Raw genomic sequence first — 3896 nt, 5'->3', positions numbered from 1 at the left:
TTGGAAAGTTGGTGTGAATTTTGTTTGTGACTCACACGAGTATTGTGTAAATGCTACTCGAAGGTTCAGTGAGCGGGCTCTAATCTATCGATTTTTTGATGTATCTCTGCTCGGTGCATTGTGAGGTTTGACCCGAGTTGGTGTATCTTGTGTGCAGGATGAGCAGAAACCCGCTGATTAAAGCTGTAGTCGCAGCTTTTGCTGGCAGCAGGTGACTGGTGAGTGCAGAGTAAGATCCTGCTGCGTGGCCCTGTCTCACTCATTGTGGAGCCGGGGAAGAGAGTATGATTGATGGGTTTCTTTCCCCTTCGAATGGTTGTTGTTAACGGAGATTTCGCTGCAGAAACCTTTAATAATCTGACACAAATCACTCATGCGTAGAGCTCCAGTGGCGCAATCGGTTAGCGCGCGGTACTTATATAGCAATGCAGCCAGTGGACTATACCGCGATTGTGAGTTCGAACCTCACCTGGAGCAAAAGTTTTATGTGGGGTCTTCGTGCTGTTATCGCTCGACCAGCTCCTTTTCTGGGTACCCGCCATGGCAGATGGTGGAATTTGAATTTAATTAAATAAAATCTGGAATTAAGAATCTACTGACAATCATGAAACTATGTTCGATTGTTGAAAAAAACCGTATAATTCAATACTGTGTTTTAAGAAGAAAATCTGCCGTTCTTAACCTGGTCTGGCCTCCATGTGATTCCAGGGCCACAGCAATGTGGTTGCATCTTAATGGGCAGCAAATGTGGTCAGCGATGCTCATATTCCCCAAATGAACAAAATAAATGGCTGGAATGTACAGATTTGAGAGAAGCTTTCTGAACCCTCAGAGCTGGAAACGGCAGCCAGTTAAAAATATTCTGTTGGGTTTGAGTTTATAAAGAAATGTGAAGGGGAAGCAGAAACGTGCAAGATATTGTATTCAGTTAATTTTCAACAATTAATTTGAATTATTGTTCTTTTCCTCGCTCTGAGTTTAAAAACATGTACAAATGCTTCTACTCGCTTTCGAACTGGGAACCGTGTGTTCCATCTGCCAAGTGAATGTGACAATCACTGCACTACAGAAACGATGCTCTGCAATTCTGCAACTGACTTGAGTGTCGAATCGTGCAGTACTTCTATGTTCTCTATTTCTGAAGTTTGGTGTTTAATAAATTCACCTAACATGTGAAAGTTTCCCTGTGTGAAATAGTAAAACAATAGTGTTCAAACTTACTCATCTCTCAGTTTGAGGAAAAGTTACCTCATTTCCGTTTGTTTTTAAATATTGACAAAAACATTATCTCTCAGCCGAACTGCAGTTGCACTTCTCAAGTGTTGAATGATATTCTGCAAAATGCTCAGGTATGGCGAAAGAAAGAAAAAATAGTACAAATGTAATTCTATGATTCTGATGTTAGATCAATTTCTCTGCCGCATGGATAAGGTTTTCAGCCTGATTGGACTTCCATAAAACAGGTTCTAAAGTTCAACCAGACTGCACGGTTTCACCTTCGAGACCAGTCGTTTTTATTTTTCGGTATTGAAGGGGCTATCATATTCAGTTTATATTTGCGTAGGTTCCAGGTGCTAAACGGGGCAGAAACATTATCAAACCTCACTGCTCTGAAGTTTCCGAATTCAAGTTTATTGTTAAATGTGAACTGAATTGGGTGTCAATCAAAATGATGAACATTTACTCTCTTTCTTAGAAAACACATACAGCTAAATCGCGAGTGCTTTTTGCTGGCAGGGTGTGTTTGGAGAGTGCGGGGCTGGGAATATTGCTGCTTTTCCCTGTCTCACTCGCTGTCTAACTGCGGAAGAGAGAATGCATTAATGGGTTTGTTAGAATGGAATAATTGAATGGATTTCTAATGGGTTAGTTAAGTCTAATCGTCAGAGCCCATCCATTGCAGACACATCCATGTCACCGGGAACCAACTCTCCTATAACTGTCAGACAGATCACCCTTCAAGCTCCTCTGTTTCCGGTTCCCAAAGAGTTTCTAAATATTCACAAAGTTGGAGACAGTGTTTTCTGGTTTGCTCCCTTCTCCATTTTCCCCACCTGCCAACTGCCGATATTTTCCAAAATCTCCGCTCAGTCCTTTGCCTTGCACCATTCAGTTTTGTGGTGACGTTATAGAGAACGGGACTGTACTCTGGAGAGCAAAGTTAGTTAAACAGAGATTTCACGGAGCTGGAGGGAGAATTGGATGATTTGGAGAACTCCTCCAAGGAGTTATAGATATGCTGAATGACCTCATTTGTTAATCAAATATTCTCGTTGCTTCATGTCACAGTCGCTTTATTTATTGTTAGACATCTGAACAATGAGCAGGCTGATCAGAGACTTCTGTTGATTCAACTGGCGCTATTTCCGGCCAAACAGTTCCGAGTGCAGCTGAGAGTCACCGCACACTTCACTCAATATTGAGTCTGCAGAATCCCCACACACTGCTTCCGTTTGCTGCTCTCACTCTGAACCAATTGTGTGATTCGACAGATTTGCTGGCGTTGCGCCATTCCTCTCCTTGGTTGGATGAGCAGTGCAATGGGAGGAGGATCTGTATTTCTGTCTCTCACTGCTGAGTTACAGACTCAAGGAGGATCATGGGGAATCGGCTCGCTCCGATTCTCATCATTTTCTCATTTCTCAGTAAGTATTTCCTTCCCAGCAAATCTCCATTCTCCTCCTGACTGCAATAACGCAGATGCTATTGTTGCTAAAACAACAGCGTAGGTGGAGATTATAATTGTTTAGCTTAATCTGAGGCTGACACTGATTATCATTCCTCCTGTTATTTCTGTTAGAATGGAGCCATGAAGAAAAAGTGGAACAATTAGATCCTGAAATTTCGGTTAAAGAGGAAATTAACGTCACACGCATTTGCAACTTGGAAACAAGCAATCCCAGCCCCTATGTGTACTGGTACAGTCAGTACTCCGGGAAAGCACCAGTGTACATGTTTCTGCTTTTTGGAGTGAATGTGCAAAGGGACAGTTTATTTGGTAGCACAAGCCACAAGCTTTCGGAGCACTCCGAAATCTTTGGCTTGTGCTACCAAATAAACCCGTTGGACTTTAACCTGGTGTTCTGAGACTTCTTGCTATTGTGACCCCAGTCCAACGCCGGCATCTCCACATGACTGGGTCCAGTTGCACAGTTGTATGAATTAATGATCGTAACTTACATTTGCATTTGAATAAGATTGACAAATCAAACTGTCAGCGGACACAAACTTCTGTGATTCCTTAAATAAATATTTCTCAGAATAAAATCAAATAAATGAGACAGGACAAAGCAGCACCCAGGCACAAAGTGTGAACAGACAAGCAGGTCGTTTAAAACGCAGAAACAAGGCTGACAAAAGGACTCAGTAACTCACATTAGCATTTAATTAAATTGGCTCCAAGGATATCAGGAAGCCCTTATCAAACACTTCAGAAGGTCTCTGAGACCTGGAAGACTTCCTGATATCCAATTAAACACCTATTGTAGAAGAAACTCCGGAGATCTCAAACAATTATCACCTCCCTAGACTGGGCAATCACCAGACTTACACATCAACCACAGAATGTTCAGAGTCAAATACTGTAAACAAAACATTAACATTTGAATCATACAAAGTGCCAACGTTCGAGTATAACTGTAGCCCATTGCGGCACTTCAGAGTGCTTTCGGGACAGTGCTGTTTGTATGTCCTGATTGCACCTCCGTCGATGTTAATAAAGCTGTACCGCTGTTGAAACCTGACTCTGAGTCCGAAGTGGTCGTGTTCGCCCACTCGCGCTAACAATTGGGGGCTCGTCCGGGATCATGACCGTCGCTGGAACATCGTCTCTGGGCACTGGGTGAGTATCTTTACTCATTTAAATCCGCGGGCATTCCCAGTGTCAGAGCGGTGTT

General features: G+C 42.7%; 1 non-coding gene across 1 annotated transcript; it reads left to right on the top strand.

Moving 5' to 3' along the window:
- Nucleotides 1–382: 382 nt before the first annotated feature.
- trnai-uau (transfer RNA isoleucine (anticodon UAU)) lies at nucleotides 383–477 on the top strand. The gene is made up of 2 exons: nucleotides 383–420; nucleotides 442–477. It is a non-coding gene; the product is annotated as a tRNA-Ile (tRNA).
- The last annotated feature ends 3419 nt before the right edge of the window (nucleotides 478–3896 follow it).

Source organism: Mustelus asterias, unplaced genomic scaffold, assembly GCF_964213995.1.
Source record: "Mustelus asterias unplaced genomic scaffold, sMusAst1.hap1.1 HAP1_SCAFFOLD_288, whole genome shotgun sequence".
NCBI lineage: Eukaryota > Metazoa > Chordata > Chondrichthyes > Carcharhiniformes > Triakidae > Mustelus > Mustelus asterias.
This window is presented reverse-complemented; position numbering and strand designations above follow the sequence as displayed.